The sequence below is a fragment of the Misgurnus anguillicaudatus genome, chromosome 19 (assembly GCF_027580225.2).
Source record: "Misgurnus anguillicaudatus chromosome 19, ASM2758022v2, whole genome shotgun sequence".
Taxonomy (NCBI): Eukaryota; Metazoa; Chordata; class Actinopteri; order Cypriniformes; family Cobitidae; genus Misgurnus; species Misgurnus anguillicaudatus.
Genome location: NC_073355.2, coordinates 36,301,994 through 36,321,557, shown reverse-complemented (window position 1 = coordinate 36,321,557; position 19,564 = coordinate 36,301,994). Strand labels below are relative to the sequence as shown.

At 36.8% G+C, this 19,564-nt stretch overlaps 1 protein-coding gene across 2 annotated transcripts in view; it reads right to left on the bottom strand.

Moving 5' to 3' along the window:
- The window catches only part of grin2ca (glutamate receptor, ionotropic, N-methyl D-aspartate 2Ca), an 83,191-nt gene extending 64,610 nt beyond the window's left edge, over positions 1-18,581 (bottom strand). Inside the window, exons 1-2 of one of the 2 annotated variants that reach the window (XM_055194716.2) lie at positions 18,202-18,581; positions 17,628-18,079 (exon numbers count right to left, since the gene is read on the bottom strand). The gene's annotated coding sequence lies outside the window, so the exon portion shown is untranslated. The remainder of the gene's footprint in view (positions 1-17,627; positions 18,080-18,201) is intronic. The other variant, XM_055194715.2, reaches the window with a different exon arrangement.
- Between the last annotated feature and the right edge of the window lie 983 nt (positions 18,582-19,564).

Genomic DNA, 19,564 nt, shown 5'->3' with positions numbered 1-19,564 from the left:
AACAGACTTTAGGGTGGGACATAGCGAGAGGCTCTGCCCCCTTTTAATATAATCAATAGCATTTTGTTCGTCTCACAGTGCTGAATGATGTCATGAAAATTGGCGTAGAAACAGACTGTACGTTTTGAATGCTGTTATGTTTTAAATGTGTATATTTTTCAATGTTTAAGAGCACATTAGTTCTTTTAAGGTTAATAAAATATTCATAATAAAAGCCGAAAAACTACAATTTTGTTTTTATGAGGACTTTAAATATGGCCATTAGCCATGAAACTAGATTTAGTACTTGCTAGTCAATGGCAGAAGTTTTATGGAGAGTAGCATTTTTATTGTAAAGAGCATTTATTTGGACAAAGTGCTGTCAGTATGAGTCATCAATATTTTTGCCCTTTTTAAAAGTTAGTACACTACTATACTTATGGCTTCGATGCTAAAAGACATTTTGCTAAAAGCCACAAATCTCAAATTTGATTTTACTTGATCTTTAATATTAAAGGAACACTTCACTTTTTTGAAAATGTTCATTTTCCAGCTCCCCTAGAGTTAAACATTTGATTTTTACCAGTTTGGAAACCATTCAGCTGATCTCCAGGTATGGCGCTACCACTTTTAGCGAGACAGGGGTAGCTGCAGCTTGGAGCAATGGGCGTGGCAAAAGGTAGGGGCGTGGCAGGAGGTAGGGGCATGGTAAGAGGTTTCTCATTGGTCAAAGGAGCTTCCTCCTGGCAACTTGCGTTGCCAATCAGCCTTAACCATAGTTATACGTCATTTCCTTTAGCTAAAAAGAAATTGTAATTTTCTTTTGAAGGAAAGAAGAAGATGGATATAATACATGTGCGATATTATTTGATGGTCTCTTTGCTTGACATCTTTTCAGCTTCGGGAATAATTAAATTGTTGTTGACAGATACATGTTACAGTGAGAAAAATTAATGACTGCATTTGCATAGAAGACATCCGAGTCGGCGATTTATGTTGATGTCCGTTCTGTGCTCTCAGTGTTGTTAGACCTTGTGAATATCACAAGATACAAGGCCATTTGCAAAAACCACAGACTTCGCGCGGTTCGCCATGAAGGGGGTCACTGCGTTCTATTTAGAGAGTTTGATGGCTTCTGTTCGAAGGAATGAGTTTTGAACACAAGAACACAAGCCTTTGATGACAACTTCAATTGACGTTTCAAAAAATGTATTGTAAAAATGACTGAAGTAATGAAAAATGAATAAATGTTTTTTGGATAAAATGGTGTTTGTTTTGCTTAATTGATTAATGTCACTTAATAGAAGTTTTTACTTCATTTAACAATTATATGGTGAGTATTCAAACACGTATATGCCTTTATACAGCAAAAACATTTGCTGTACCATTTTTATAAAAATTACATTACTTTTAGAGACATTTTTATCTTTAAAATAATAATTTGTTTTTTAATGAATTTTTTATTTTATTATTTAGTTCAAATACAGACATTTCAAGTATAATGCAATAAAAAACTATGAATACAAAGCATTGTAAATACAGCTCAAAATGTGTACATCAGAGAATAACAAGTATAAAATGAAAAATACAAATGAATACAAAAATAAAAGTTTATGAATCAAAGTAGTTATAGATATTTTCAAAAACGTTTTGTTTTGTGATCTCATGTTTGAAAGGGTTTCGAAGTATACTGCGAGGTCTTATAAAAGGTAATATAGGAGGGTTTCTTTTATTTGTGTAGTATGCATATAAAATGTCGACAAAATAATTTAATTATATAATTTTTTTCCAGAAAAATATGGGTTTTGGAAACAAAGTAAAATATCACGAGGTTCTAAATTCTTATACTGGGAATTTCTTTTTTAGGAATATCTATTTTGAAGTCAGTCCAAAATGAAATAGAAAAAGGGCAGTACAAAAATAAATGTTTTACAAAAAGTGCATTTATCACAAACATTATGAATGTTTTTTAATGATTGATCCTGAAAAAGTTGCGGTGGTGATGACGTCATGTAACCCACGCCATACAGAAGTTTTCGAAGGTAACATACTTTTGAATGTATTCTCAATATCATTATTGTTATTTTTACAGTGAAAGAAATGTATTTTGTATAGTGATGAAGTTTATGGCTAGCTTTTGTGCGGATCAGGAAGCTTTTCGCGTCCAATTGAAAAAACCTTACGGCACGCCCCATTTCTTTCCGACCTTATGGCACGCCCATTGCTCCAGCCTGCAGCTACCTCTACTTGCTTTTAGCATAGCTTAGCACAATCCATTGAATCTGATTAGACCATTAGCATCGCGCTCAAAAATAACCAAAGAGTTTCAATGTTTTTCCGATTTAAAACTTGACTCTTCTGTAGTTACATCGTGTACTAAGACCGACGGAAAATTAAAGTTGAAATTTTCTAGGCATATATGACTAGGAACTATACTCTCATTCTGGCATAATAATCAAGGACTTTGCTGCCGTAACATGGCTGCAAGAGGCGCAATGATATTACGCACTGCCCAAAAATATTCACCTGCCTTTGAAAGTTACTAAGGGGACTACTTTCGGCTGCTGCGTAATATCATTGCGCCTCCTACAGCCATGTTACATCAGCAAAGTCCTTGATTATTACGCCAGAATGAGAGTATAGTTCCATATCTGCCTTGTAAATCGCAACTTTAAATTTTCCGACGGTCTTAGTACACGATGTAACTTCAGAAAAGCCAAGTTTTAAATAGGAAAAATATCAAAACTGGTTATTTTTTTTGCGCGATGCTAATAGTCTAATCAGATTCAATGAATTATGCTAAGCTATGCTAAAAGTGGTAGCGACAGACCTGGAGATCAGCTGAATGGATTCCAAAACAGTAAAAATCAAATGTTTAACTCTAGGGCAGGGGTGTCCAATCCTGCTCCTGGCGATCGACTGTCCTGCAAAGTTCAGCTCCAACCCAAATCAAATACACCTGAAGCAGCTAATCAAGGACTTCAAGATTACTTGAAAATTGAAGGCAGGTGTGTTTGATTAGAGTTGGACCTGAACTCTGCAGGATAGTCGATCGCCAGGAGCAGGATTGGACACCCCTGCTATAGGGGAACTGGAAAATTAGCATATTTTCAAAAAAAGTGGAGTGTCCCTTTAATATAGACTGGAAAACTGTCCATTATAACATAGTGATAACATTTAAAACAGGTTAGGTATGGGGCAGTTTTCTGTACAAGGTTTAGATTAAACTAGGACTAGGCCTTAGTTATATTAGGACACAAACATACTTTACTAAAAAAAATACTGGTGTGCATCTTGAGACAAAACAATGGCACTGATATATGTTAAGATATGTCCGTGCAAGCTGTTTTTAAATCAAGGCAGCTCAAACATGCATTTTAGTAAGGGACTGAGGATAAACCTTGTCTTAACCGCCCCTATACAACTTCCCAAGCAAACTGCTACAAGACAAATGCTAACATGTGAAATGTGAGCCTCCTTCACTGATATAATTTTTGGACAAACATCGGAAGTCAATAAACAGGCGCTGTTAATGTCACATCAAATCAAGGTCAGCGCTCCACTTTAATCTCGATCTTCACGACTGAGGTGCTGACAAATGTTTAAACGGCAACATTCATTCGGCCCGCCATCACATTTCACCTCTTAGCTATAATAACTCAACATCCTGTCTGTCGACAGCCTGGAAAACCTCCACGTTCATATTTACTCCTGTTGTCCTGATTAAATGATGCCTGTCATTATGGGCTCATGATAAACATCAATAACAAGCTGACAAACGCACACACATATTTCTCTCTGTTCTGGTGGTTTCATTGCTCCCATACTCGAATACATGCTCACGGTATTCAGACTAAACTATAGCTGGTACACTAGGAGAAAAATGCATTCGCTGTTACGTCAAAAGCAACAGACAGGGAAAATAGTAAAACTTTACAATACGGTTTTATTTATGCATTAGGCAGAATCTATCCAAAGATATAAACTACCGGTATACTTTTTTTCATCAGAATGTGTGTTCCCTGGGAATCAAACCCATAACTTCCTTTACGCAATGCTTTTCCATTTTATCTCTACCTCTTTTGTTGCCTACAGTATGGTATTGCATTTGTTACTGTATTTTACCCTGTTTATGTCCTCATACGGTATGGCTCCCATTACCTCTGCAGCATGACTGTGTCGTAATGAGCCAATAAAGAAACATTAGAGCTCATTAAAGCACAGTCATGGCGTTTTAACATGACACTGACTGATTCTCACAGATCCAACACATCATCTGATCCCATACAAGACGACTAGACCAACTTACCCAGCCTTTATACACCTTGAAATCCAGCAGTGTTGCTAGTCGAATGTAATTTAAATAAATGCTTAAAAAACAAGAATCTAACGGTTCACTTCCAACATATCTGGGATGAGATGTCAAGGATTGACACCTGCAACCCATTCATCCATTAATCCTCTGTACCTCTTATTCTTATATGTGGGGTCACGGAAGAGCTGGAGCCAATGTAGTGTGACATGCTCAATTTAAAATATCTATTTTAAATGTCACATTTCACTCCGTTTTTTTCCCACAGTCAAAAGACTTGCAGGTAAGGTCAACTCTTAAAAATAAAGGTGCTTCTTCACAGCGCTTTTATAGAAGAACAATTTTTGGTTCCTTAAAGAACCTTTCAGTCAAAGTTTCTTTTTTTCATACCTTTCATAATCTTTTTAACTACAAAAATAACATTTTGTGAAACAAAAAGGTTCTTCAGACATTAAGCTCCCTATTTTAACAATCTAAGCGCATGGTCTCAATTTTGCTAATTTAATGACATGAAAAATGGTTTGTGCGCCTAGCTCACAGTCTAAAAGGGGTGTTCCTATTTTCGTAATGAGTAATGGGAGTGTTTTGGGCGTAATGTGCAATTAACCAATGAGGGTCTCAGCTCTCATCCCCTTTAAAAGCCAGTTGTGCTTGCGACATGCAGATTCCCTATTTATATTGTATAGCGGAATTTTTAAACTAAAAACTAAGCAGTGGAAGAAGACCACCAGTTTATGATTGATTTTTAAAAAATGCAATGTTTTTACTTGTATTGATAGTTTTTTTTTGTATTAAAACCTTTGGTTCTCTTTAAAAGTAATTTTCTTTCAGTCATGGAATTAAAACAGCAGGCTTTTAATTGGAATAAATGTATGGATAGTCTACATGATCTGTGTAATCTCAATTATTTACAAATAAGCAAGACAAGGTTTGTACTCTAAAAATACTTTATTTGCAACAAACAGGAGTTAAAGAATTTACAAACGTGTGGTGAGACGAAGGGCCCTATTTTAACGATCTAAGTGCATTGTCTAAAGCGAACGGCACACTGTCTAAATGGGCGTGTCCGATGCCACTTTTGCTAATTTAACGACGGGAAAAATGGTTTGTTCCTATTCTGAGTAATGGGAGTGTTTTGGGCATAACATGCAATAAACCAATGAGAGTCTCAGCTCTCATCCCCTTTAAAAGCCAGTTGCGCTGGTGCTATGTCTAATCCCTATTTAGATGACGGACTTTTAAACTGAAAAACTAAGCAGAGGAAGAAGACCCCCAGTTTAAGAATAATGTTAAAAAATTGCGTTGTTTTCATTTTTATTGAAATTTAATTTTTTTTTATTGAAACCTTTAAAAGCTGTTTTCTTTCAGTCATAGAAGTACAAATAGCAGGCTTTTCATTTCTGTAAATGTATTGATATCCTACATAATCATTGTAATCTCATAAAATAATTTGCAAATATGCAAGAAAAGGTTTGTATTCTAAAAATACAAACAAGAGATAAAAAATGTACAAACGCGCAGAGAGCTAAAAGCGTTTCAGCACTCGGACAGCGCCACGGGTTTTAAAGCATTACTTAAAATGTTTCTCATCATATCCACAGGTACATCATATCATCATATACAATAAATCCGTAGGGTATAATTTAAAAGACATTTAAAAATAGAAGGATTTATTTAAAGCAAAGCATTTAATTACTTACCAGGCTACAGGTGAAGCAGCTCTTTACGCCTTCTAACGTCTCATAATCGATCCTCATTTATGTCCAAGAGACTCAATAATAATCTTTTACATTCAATCCTTTAATCTTTCATATTTAAAAGCGTTTTTGTGCTGTTGCGCATTCATGAATGTGATAAGCAAACCCGCGTTGTCGTCCCGTTTATAAGCACATATTACTAACACGCTCTTTAAATACCAAAAACACTATTGCGCCATTGACTTTAGACCAGGTTTTAGTTGGTCAATGGCGTAGTCTATTTTAGTTGCCTCAAAATAGCAACGCGCCAACAACGCGCCTGAACACACCTCGTTTTCAGACCAGAACGCCCATGTGTGCGAAAATGTATTTGCTATTTGAACAACGTGGCACTAAACGTGAAAATGACAACTGCGTCTGGCTGAAACTAGCAAAAAACACTTGTGCCGCGCTTTTCACTGCATTGCACCAGATGTGTAATAGGGCCTTAAGTGTTCTTTATGCAACAATTCATCCAAAAATGGTTCTTATATGACACCTTTATTTGTTAATTGGAGATGCTAAATTCCCCAACTTGTGATTTGGTCAACTTGTATAGATTTACTTGTGTATAGATTAATCGGATCTCGCTATGAATATAGCCATTCCAGACAGCAGACGACTCCGGGCCAGATCCGCGCCGAAGCCAGCAGTTCCGGTGCGGGTCCGCCCAGAGTTGTCTCCTGTCTGGGATAGATGCTGGAATGGTGTTAATAAAAAATAAATGAATTAAATAAAATGTCACATTTCTAATTGTTTCATATAGGCATGGGCTGGTTTGAGATTTTGGAGGTATGATAACCTTAAGCAAAAATACCACGGTTTTACAGTGTTGCAATATTGCCATTGCAACAATAAAATATGTTTTTGTCAAATGTCTGCATATACAAACAACAACTTTTCAACTGGACACAATACAGGACATGTTTTCAAGGTAAAAATAAACCTTAAATTAAAATATTCTTTCAAAAAAATTATAATATTTTATGTAAACATCAAATCAATTACATGACTTAATTATTTACCTAATTTTGTGTAAACATAGCTTATACCATGAAAACGGTATCACATTAAATTTTAGTGGTTTTAAAACCTTGACTCTTTAAAACCTCGGTATACCCTGAAACCGGTAACCAGCCCATGCTTCATAATAGGCTATCCTTAACGAAACCAGAAAACAGGTTTGTGTCCACTTGTCAAGAAAGTGTTAATAGCATTATGAACTGATGGCAATATTCATATACATGCACTTTTAAGGTATTCAGCTAACCTTGTGGCGTTTTTTTTTTTTTTTGTATCCAAATGTCAGAAAACGAAGCAAATGTGAGAAGAAGAATAACCTCAATATCAATACATATGTGATGGACATTGGTTATGCGCATCTTAGCTTCTTTGAAAGTTAAACATCTTTATTTCTTGAAGCACACGCAAAAGACCTAAACCTGTTTTGCACAATACCATATTACTGCATTTTTATGATCTCATTTGAATTACAGGGAGAGATTGCATTTAAGGCTATGTCCACACGAAGCCGGTGCATCCCCTATCCGATCATTTTTTTCCTTGCTCTAAAAAAAATAATCATAACACACGAAACCACTGAAACCGACTGAAAGCGGTGTAGTATATATGCCGGACCAGTATGGGGCGCTGTAATTCTGCCACAGATATACACTATACACGGAGAAGAAGACTTTGAGCATGCGCATAACCAACGTATGGTGTTGTCTATTATCGATTGTTGGTCACCACAATTGCATAGAAGCAATAGATTTTGCTGTAATAAAGCTAGTAGGCTTTAGTAGCTTCTGTAGCACGAACACAATCACGTAGTCCACCGTTATTGTTGCTGCTGTTACGTGTGACGCTTCCGACACGTGATGTGATGACGTTTTCGCTTCACAAAATATACGGATTGGCTGTACAGACGAAACCGCAAGGGTGTCGGTTTCAGATTTATCCACTTTAGGACCCGGTTTCAAAAAATAGCGGATTCAGTCTCCCAAAACGCCGGATCCATGTGGATGTAACGCCAATACGATAACAAATTTATACGTATGCAGTGATACGCGTCTCCGTGTGGACAGCCCCTAATATGTGTATTTCGGCACTATACAAGATAATGTTATAATACAAAAAAATCTAATTAATTCTTTGAAAACCTAGATGCTAACAAAAAATTTAAGTCCTGACCTCCTCATTACACAGCTTTATGAAGTTTTAATCTTGACCATTAAAGAGCACACAGACTGCTCCTGGATCAGTCCCTAGGACATTCTTGAAAGATCTCTATTAACCCAGAGTCGTAGAACGATCCATAGAGTCCATCAATCTTTCCTCCCTTACACATTTCTCACTCACTGTCAACCTTAACACAACAAGCAGATTTTTTTTATTTCACTGTAATAACATCTGAAAGGAGGTTTTACACTAGAATTGAAAGGATGCTGCAGGGTCTGCAGTCTATTTTACTGGACACATCTGATATAACATTACTGTTAAAGGTGAACACGTGTTAGGGTGTAGCAAGTGTTTGGAGTGGGTTATCTTGTAAGCATATGTGTGGGGGGTGTATTTGGAAAGCAGGATCATGATAAGATGAGGTAATCTTGCACTGGCATCCACTACAGAATCTCCCCTTATCCAGATGTCACATGACTGCTTTAACATCACCGTTATTATCTGCTTTCCTCATTTTAACAAAATGTAAAATGAGTGTATTATAAATGTCTTTATGCACTGTTTTAATATTTAGGGTTAGGAGTTTAAATGTGTGGTATGAGGATGTACGCTTTATCAAGCACCACTAATTAAAGAGTAATATTTAAGCTGTGACTCTATTAACAAGATGTTTAAGATGTCACGCACCATAAATGTAACAGCTGTTCATTGTCTCTGATTTTAGTTAAACCAGATGGTCCCACATGCCAAAGTTAAATGTTCTTTAGCGGGAAAAAATGTGCTTAGACCTAAATATTACATATTTTCAACATTTTAAGAGGCAGTGCAAGAAAATATGGATCGGTTTTGGGTTTTGTCATTTAGTTTGTGGCCAACAGGGTTTTTCGTCTTTGCTAGAGGACATTATTGTGGGCATGATGCACTTGTGTTGCACTCAGAATACAAATACAAAGACGTGCTTCGCTGACTCAAACACACGACGAACGCCAACCGAAGGTTTCAACACATAGATGTGCGTATAATCAAATTTTCACCTACAGTCGAAGGATAATTGTTAATTTCTCACACGTTTCTCTAAGGAACGAAGCCTGATTGACAGAAGATGTGACCATGGGAGCACATTGATGGAGAAATGTCCAATTTCCCCACGCATGACCTTGATGAATCTTGCAAGCTCTGCTTTTCTGTCTGTTTTACGCTGGGTGTGTAATGGTTGTCGTGTAATCGTATTACCTTGTGCTCATTTGCATTTATAATATCTGCTTTAAATGTATAAAGAGAGATTAATGATCTATGACCACTTATGACAAACAGGTCAGACAAAAACTTTTTGAATATTTAAGACATTTACTATTAGTATTAACATACATTTAGGTACAAAAGCTGGCACTGGGATACTGGGACTCTGGGATGTTAAAAAGGTATTATTTTGATACAGATTTAGGCATTAACTCATTAAAATTGTGGGCAGGATTTCCATCCAATATGAATGTGTACCCCTAACTCATAAAAAACTGCTTTACACAATAAAAATATATTGAGTTAGTCCAACTCAATTTAAAGTAAATGGCAATACTCAATTAGTTGCCTCAACTCAATTTAGTGTAGTCTGAACAACTCGATTTAGCGTAGTTTGAATAACTCAATGTAGTGTAGTCTGAATAACTCAATACTGTTATTGTATATAAACGTTTTTATATCATACTAATTAGCATAAGCACATGTTAACATCCTTATTATAATAACATATGATACTTTGAATGAGCATGTGAGAAGAGACTGATCTCCTAACAGGCATTAACACAGTTAGTGCTCATTGAGAGAAATACGGCACATCCACAATCTAACCACAAGTGCCACTCTTCTGCACGATGGCCAAAAGTTTTGAAAAAATATAACACAAACGCTTCTAAATCAATAAGATAAACGGACATTAAACACTATTAAGTCTTTCTCTTTACATAAAAATGCATAAAATAACACTTAATTAAAAAAATTACTCTCCAATAGCAGTTGCATGCAAAGCATGCTGGGAAATTCTTTTTCCAGAACCCAAACTCAAACTAATTGTGTTAACACAATTAAAAAGAAATCAATAAATTATAGTACATATTCATTTTGTGTTAGAATAATTAAAGCTATGGTCTACGATTTCAAAGATTGTTCATTATTAATAACCTCGTTTAGATGCTGGTTATGGTTCTACAGTAACATCCTAACAATATGAAGAGAAAAAAGAATTTAAAAAATCCATTTAGTCTATTGGGTGTATGGTAGCAGATAAGTTGACCAATGTAAACTGTCCGGCCGGATAGCTTACATTGGTTAACTGCTCTCATCCAATCCCTGCTACATTTGAAAATCCACCTCGCGCTCGCGTCTCCACCCCATCGCACACCACCCCCCCCCTCTCGTGCCTGCGACATGAAATTTGTGTCAGTGTATGGTAGCTAGCGAAGCAGCAACTTCTCACTAATGGACAAAAAACTAAACGACAGCAGCAAGCAGCCCCTGCTTGTCCCTACAGTAAAGGTTGGAAGAAAAAGGAAGTCTGTGGAAGAAAGAGCAGAGGTTAAAAAAAATTGAAAAACGCCGGAGTCTAAGTAGAATCAATATATGGTCCGCCATTGACCGTTGGAGGAAGCTTCAGGGAGATTTGGGGCTGAAAACCGACGCCGACACGGCAGACTTTTGTTGAACAGGTACGCACTTATTTATACTTTTATTGTGTGAGGTGTTACATAAATATCTTTTTATGAGTACATGCTGTCGTTCGGCATCGGAATGTTAGCCGTTTAGCATCGCGTATCACGGGTCAAAATAATTATATTTACAAAGATTGTGTGAGGTGTTACATAAATAGTATTATAATCTGACTACATGCTGATGCTGCCGGTCGGCATCGAAATGTTAGCCGTTTAGCATCGCGTATCACGGGTCAAAATAATTATATTTACAAAGATTGTGTGAGGTGTTACATAAATAGTATTATAATCTGACTACATGCTGATGCTGCCGGGTCAAAGTAATTATATTTATAAAGTCATTTCTTGAAGCTCATGAGGGGAAAAGTATGCCAAACGTTGTTGTGAAAGTAAATAACGTCAATTACAATCATAATTGTAATTGTTCATTCCTTCAAGCCTTTATGTGTTTACTGCTCGGTAAATCTCTGTTCTGATGTTTACTACCAGTGATCACAGCTTGAATGAGTGACGTTGTTCAGGTGGTTTCCCGGTGGGAGGGATCAGGTAGCACAGAGGGGCGGGATGAGTTTTTTAAAACTATATAGTTGTCTCAGGCTTTCTAGACCGATTTTCAACATCGTAGACTACAGCTTTAAATATATATATTTATTGCTCTTAATGAGGTACTTTAAATTAATTGAACACAATTTTAATGTGTCATTTCCAAGAAGGGCTTGAATCTTTTTTTGAGTGTATATGCACCCTTTAAGTACAAAGGTATACTTTTTTGAAAGGGTACCGCCCTAGTGATGGCTTTTTGTATAACATTTTGTAGCATTCTATGGAATTACAGAACAATAAAAATTATCTTCTATAAGTGATTATAGTAGTTATTTAGTTATATTATTTTTGTAATTATTTGAATCTTCCAAAGTGTCCTTTATGACAAGAATATCAACATAACCCAACATTTGTTTTATTTTACACGGTGAATGCAGTCACAAAGTCAGCATATATTTGTGCACTGAAAAAAATGATTCATTGAATTTAATAAATTTGTTTAAGGTAAGTGGTTGCAATCAATTTATTTAAGCTACATTTAAACAAAAAAGATTAGTAACGTAAAATAAAATTTAAAACTTTTGTTTAAATGTATCTTAAATAAATTGATTGCAACCACTTACCTTAAAAAAACTGATTAAATTCAATGAATAATTTTTTCAGTGTATAGGTAAAAATTGCTTTTACTTAATATCCCAAAATCATTGGGATATTAAGTAAAGATCCATCCAAAGTTCCATGAAGATAAATTTCCTACCATAAATATATAAAAAATGTATTTATCATTAGTCATATGTGTTGATAAGGACTTGATTTGGACAGGCGATTTTCACAACATTTACATTTTTGCACCCTCAAATAATTGTATCTCAGCCAAATATTGTCATATCCTAACAAACTATGCATTAAAGTATAGTAATAGCTCAAGCGCTCTACAATTCCCCGACAAAAGGGCGAAGTTTATGGTGTGTGACATCAACTGCAGGAGCTCTATACCTGAGATCTTATAGGGCATTGTGATGCATGCCACAAAGATACCACACAACTGTACCACCTTAAAGCATCAGTTCACCCAAAAATTAAACTTTTTTTTGTGAAAAAAACAAGATGTTACACAAGAATGTTTATGTTACTCTTTATACTACGGGCCTGTGGAATGCTTTATTCTGATTGGTTGAGAAATGTTTCATGGATACACCTTATTTTTCGATAAACACACACCTAAAATGTCAAATGTCTTAAAATAACCTTGTGGTAACCGTGGTATAAGCGGAATAATTGAAAAATGACGCAAATAATTCAACGGCCTGTCATCAATTATTTGTTACATATCATACAGTGAATAGGATTTGTTAGGATAGGAAAATATTTGGCCGTAATACCGAAAATCTGGAATCTGAGGGTGCAAAAATTGAAATATTGAGAAAATCGCCTTTAAAGTTTTCCAAATGAAGTCTTTAACAACCCATAAACCGATGATACATTTTTATATTTACAGTATAGGAAGTTTACAAAATATCTTTATGAAACGTGATCTTTATATCCTAATGATTTTTGGCAGAAAACCTTGATAATTTTGACCCATTCAATGTATGTTTGGCTATTGCTACAAATATGTGCTACTTATTTTTGTGGTTTTGTGGTCCAGGATCACATATAGCAAATGATTTATCCGCATCGAACACATTAATTGTCACTTGAACTTTGCTCAAAACATCCACGTTTTGTATTTCTCAGTAGAAAATAAGTGACATTGAAATAACCTGAGGGTGAGTAATGATGACAACATGCTCATGATCTGTTATTGCAGTGATGTCTTCATTAAACTGCCCCTGTGTAACTCACATGTATCTGCATGTACGAAGACTGAATGCTGTTACGTGGCCATCAAGTGATGAATGTACGTAATTCAACAGTAACTGTGGCAAGTGTGTTTACATGGGGCGTGTCATTACCGTCTTTATGTTCACACGTTTGTAATCCGAGCGTGTCTGTGTGTAGTACAGCACGGGACTCTGATGCACACTGTATGCGTTGTGAGCGTTGTAGAGATTAAGATAGCATCTGTTTCGAAATCTCTGTTGATTTGACCTGTTTGCTTTAGTAGTCCTATACTGTTGTCAGAACTGTACACACTGTTCAACAACTATGTAATGTTTAAAAGATTAAACGTATAAATGTTCTTCTACTCAAATGCTGGGTTATGCGTTGGGTCGAAAAAAGACAAACACATTCTGTTGGGTTGTAATTTAACCTATGCTGGGTTGTTTCAACCCAAAATGCTGGGCTGTTTTAACCCATTGTTGGGTCAAATTTAACTATTTTCTGGGTTAATTTAACCCAGCGCTGGGCTCGTCCCTTTTGACCCAATACTGGCATCTTTGTCAAGAACCTTTAAGGCATTTTTATTTTTAAGAGAGTATTCAAAATTACCATAATAAAAAAGGATGTTTATGTTGATTAATGCAAAACATTTTTAGTTTTAGGGGACTTGTTCTAATATTTAACCCTATGTATGCACACTATAGTTAGCAAGCATCCATATAATTACATAACTGTGCCAATAAACAGAGAGGTTGAGTGTGGGCAAAGTCTCGAAATGTCCATGCTTGCGTCTGTGACTGTGTGCATGCGTGTGTGTCCACCCTGTTGTGAGATGGAAGTCATTGCAGTGTGGAGCCAGCAAACCCTGCGATCAATGCATCTGTTCTCCGCTTACATAAAACATAGACCTTTAAAAATAAAGATGCTTGAAAGGTTCTTCACAGCGATGCCACACTCTCAGAAAAAACGGAGCATGAAGGTACAAAAGTTGTCAGTATGCTGGTGTCTTTTCACAAAGTACACTTTTGTACCTAAAAGGTGCACATTGGTACCTTAGAGGTAGATAGTTTCCTCAAAGGTACATATCTGTACCAAAATGGTACATATTAGGACCTTTTTAAAAGGTACTGCCCCAGTGACAACATTTGTACAGTACCTTTATTTCTGAGAGTGCATAGAAGAAGTTTTTTGGGTTCCTTAAAGGAAAACATCACAGTTTTTAATATTTGACTATGTTCTTACCTCAACTTAGACGAATTAATACATCCCTATCTTTTTTCAATGCGTGCACTTAATCTTTGTAAAGCGCTTCATGAATGTGTTAGCATTTAGCCTAGCCCCATTCATTCCTTAGGATCCAAACAGGGATGAATTTAGAACAACCAAACACTTCCATATTTTCCCTATTTAAAGACTGTTACATGTGTAGTTAAACGAGTAAGTATGGTGGCACAAAATAAAACATGGTGATTTTTTTAAGCGGATAAAAATGAGAACTATATTGTATGGCGGAAGAGCACTTAGTTCGCAGCACTTCGACCTCGGCGCGGAGTAACATTATCACTCCTGACTCCTCCCCCTCTCGCTCAAATTTCTGTCAATATTACTGCGCTCGAGGTTGAAGTGCTGCAAACTGAGTGCTCTTCCGCCATATAATATAGTTCTCATTTTTTATCCGCTTAAAAATTGCCATGTTTTATTTTGTGCCACCATACTTAAGGCCAATCCCATTTCTCTGTCTTACCCCTTACCCCTACTCCTTAGTTTTGCACATTCACGTAAGAGTAAGGGCTATTACAATTCTCGTTTTGATCAAGGGGTAGGGCTAAGGGTAAGTGGTAGATATCCCTTAAAACCAAGATTTTTCGCGGGCTTACTTGAAACCAAGGGGTACCCAGAATACACTGCGCAACCGGCAACAATGGCGTTACTGTATTGGTTAGTTAATACAATATAACGTTGTTTGAAACCAATCCATACATACTGTAAGCTAAGACAGAGAAATGGGATTGGGCCTTACTCGTGTAACTACTCATGTAACAGTCTTTAAATGGGAAAACATGGAAGTGTTTGGTGGCTTTTAAATTCATCCCTGTTTGGATCCTAAGGAATGAATGGGGCTAGGCTAAATGCTAACACATTTACGACGCGCTGTACAAAGATTAAGATAGGTATGTATTAATTTGTCTAATTTGAGGTAAGAACATAGCAAAATATTGAAAACGGTGGTGTTTTCCTTTACTAAAGAACCATTTAGTCAAAAGTTCTTTAAAGATCCATTTCTTTATACATTTTTATAATCTTGAAAACCTTTTTAAAACCTTTGTGAAACAGAAAGGTTCTTCAGAGGTGCTTTGAAGAACCATTAAGACAGAAAAGGCTCTTCAATGGTATTGTGAAGCACCTTTATTTTCAAGAGTGTAGCAAATCTGAGCATTTTCCTGCTTCGTTTACTGTATAAGAATTCAATGCTTACAACAATTACGGGCATCAGTGTTAAAGCTTGACGGAGGGCGTATCTCAAGCGTGGCCAACAGCCAATCACAGTGGCCCAAACACATGTTTTCCAATCTTGCATAAATGTAATTGGCTGGCTCTGCACTAGGTTATTTGCATAAGGCGATCTGATTGGCTGACGCCAGCGTCGGTGCTTAAAAAGTTGAGAAATGTTCAATTTCTGCCGCAAGCAACGCCACTTACGTGACGCTGACGGATCCACAATTCAGTTCGGAATCGTCACCCAATCAATGTAAATGAGAAGCGTGCATTGTTTGAATGTATTGTTACTCCAACTAAGTAAATAAAATTTCAATCTCAACATAAATTTTTATTTGCTTATGCTTGCACTGTAAAAAAATTCTGTATAAAATATTGTATTACTGGCAACTAGCTGCCAGTAACTTACTGTAGATTTTACATGTATGTTATTTACTGGCAACAGTTTGTTCAAAGTTAAATGAACATGAAACATTTTCAGTCTTTATCTTCTACAACAAGTTACTGGCAACCAGCTGCATAATTACAGCAATTTTTTAACAGTGTACAATTAAAGATTTGACCAAACCTCCTAACCCCAAACCACCCAAAACACCTTGTATGTGAAACCAACACCCTGGCACTGTTCTTGCGAGTTGTGCCACTCACATTGTCAACTTTACAATGTCTTTGTACATGTACTCTAAAAAAAATCAACATTAGCGGTTTGCAATTGATCAGAAGAAAATATGAAACACAAAAACTCTCTTATTTATGTTTACGCAGCGTGCTGAAAAAAACACTCTCCAGAGGCTACAATAAAAGCATCAATATCTGATATATGTAGGGGGAACGCTTCATTCTCGCAGGCACTTGACGTCACTGACCTATCCTTCTAGAGCGCACACTGCGTTCTTCATATACTACACACGCACTGATTCTAATGCCAACCTGTCAGCTTAACCTATATGCTTATTTCACAAAGCTACATTCAGCCGAATTACCTTCATCCATAAAAATACTGAAAATGTTATGCAAAATATGGCAAGCACTGAAAATTCAACAGGAAAGGCTTTCTTATTGTTTCAGATAAAATCATAGTGAAGGTACTAACAGGTAAAAGTACTGTGGTGGCTTCGCACTAAAGGAAAGCAAGGATGCAAGGACAATCAGGTCATATCATGAAATACAGATAACTTTACATTACACATGCCAGATATTTCACACATTAACAGTATATAAATGAACAGATAATACATATTTTAGTACTTGATTGTTTTTAGTTTGGGAAAATTATCTGAACAGGATTAAAAACTGTAGATAAATATGACTGTGACAACATTTTTGTCTTTTTAGTTTTGAACCTATAAGGTCTCACTATAACTTTTTTATTTGATTTTCCTGATAGATTTCCTCTGATATTCCCTGTCTCTTCTCTGTGTGAAAGTGGCACATTATCACATCTTCAGTGGGACGTATCCCAAATGCGTCAATGATAACAGCTCCCAGCAGTAATTACTGAAAGCTGTCATCGCCTTCCTTCCAAAATATTTCAGTTCACATCTCAAAGGAATTGGATTTCTGCCGCTTTAACATTCAAGCACAATGACTTTAAGAGATACGCGCTCGCTGTCTGCAGTGTGCCGTGATTGATCTTTCTCCATAGTGCCTGCGAGTCACACGGCTGAACGCTATTATAACACCAACATACATTTCTAACCTAAAACTTCACTATTTCAACAAGCATCCAACCTGTGGGTCCGGAGCAGACCAAACAGCTGCATCGCAAACACTACTTGATTCATACCCACTTCACCGGAGTCACACACTACCCAATTTTTAGTAACACCATACACTAGTTCTTTAACTTACTTTAGTCATCCTATCCATGCACGTGCCTGTCAGCAACAGCTGTGATAGTGAAGGATATCATTTACCTGCTTTGGCAAACCACATGCAGCCCGGACTTCCGACAGCACATTTCTCCTCCGTGATTTTTTCCTTATTTTCTCTCTCTCTCTCTTTTTTCCTTTCGGCTGTCGTTCGAGTCTATTTCAGTGTAGACAGAAGATCCCACTGCGATGGTGGCATGGTCTCTAGCAGTTTGGCAGAAGGTCACATCGTCGTCCGTGAGGGGAGGGTGGGATGGATGGCTGGAGGGAGGGAGAGGCGAGGAGGTGCGCGGAGAGACGGAGGGAAAGTAGATGACAGAGGAGAATGGGGAGAGATGAGATGCTTATCCACAACTGTCCTGTCGAGAAGCATAAAGCGTCCTTGTCCGAGAAGGTCACTGGTTAGGTGGACACCTCCCATCGAATAAATTCCTTAAAGAGTACAAAATATCACCACTCAATTAAGAAAAACTGATTTTTTTAAACCTGTTGATGTTAAATGTCATAAAGAACCGAGAAGTCCACTGAAACATGTATGTTAACCTTTGGTTTACCTTATTTACATGTGTCCGGTGCATTGGTGCAGGAAGTCTTCATCCCAATGAAAGCCACAGATTTTTCCGAATACTGGTGCCTGTATGAACAGGTGGCTCAGGCTGGCGGACAGATCTTCTCTTTTTTGTAGCAGCTTCTCAGCCAGTAGATATTTTTGGTTGTAGTATTTTGTACTTGTAGCTTGTTGATTCTTATCGTTAAGGGAAGTTGTAAGTTCGATTGTGCCTGTTTAGTAGTTGTTCCCTGACCCCTGATGGTTTGGTGGGGTTACATGGTCGTCTCTCCCCGCAGTGTGCAGTTGTGCTTCTCAGATTAGTGTAGTTGTAATCCTGGTTCCTTCTGCACTCATATCAGAGGCAGGACTTGTGCGCTCTAATCATAATGTGGTAAGGATTTATTCGAACTCTCTCTCTCTTTCTCTTTCCCCCGTTCTCGCTCTACCACCCTCCCTCCCTCTTGGTTCGGTTTTCCTCCCTCCATGTTCTGTTTCTTCCTTTTTCCTAAACGGTTGGCTGATTGTAAGGTACCTTATACGTTTATATCCAAACTTAATATTCAGCGTGCACGACTACTGGTATAAAAAAGTCTTTGGCATCGTTAAAAATGTCACTTCACAATCCTATTTACAATAAAATGCTTCTGTGCACAGAATGAAGTCGGCTGAAACTACCAATAGCTGAATATCTGTAGCCTGTGTGTGGAGATTTAAATGCTGTCATAATCTCTCGCTTTGCTGTAATAAAGCTCAGATGTGAAAATATCGCTTTGTGTTATGCCGGGCCTGGTTTTAAATAATGGTGTAATATGAAACAACTAAGAAGCTAAAGGTGGACATTGTATGTTTAAATTGTGCAAGTACACACATGAATGCATGGATGCGACATAAAAATGAACCTGAAACAGCAGTACTGTTTGTGCAAAGCGCTTTTAATAGGATTGTTCATCAAAAATATAAAAATTATGTCGTTTACTTTCATTGTAAGAAACATAAATGGTTTTTTGGCTAAATAAGCCTTTACGGTAGGTTCTTTCAATTGGCAACCATCTTGGCAAAGATCCCAGGCAAGTATATTTACTATCATGCAAAGTAGCTATTATATATTACAACTGTTGGGTAAGTTTAAACTAACACTATCTAAATCCATAACTATATAAATTAATACACAGATATATCAAGGGTCCCAGCTCATGAAAAGCTAGGTAAAATATAACATATCACCTGTATAAAGCTACTGTCATCAAATCTCTTGACTATAAATGAGGGCTGCATCCGAAAGCTCTAAAATGTTGCCTTTGGAGGTAGCAATTTAAAGGCAGGAGGGCATCAAGACACGTCCGAATCAAGATACCTTCATCGTCTTG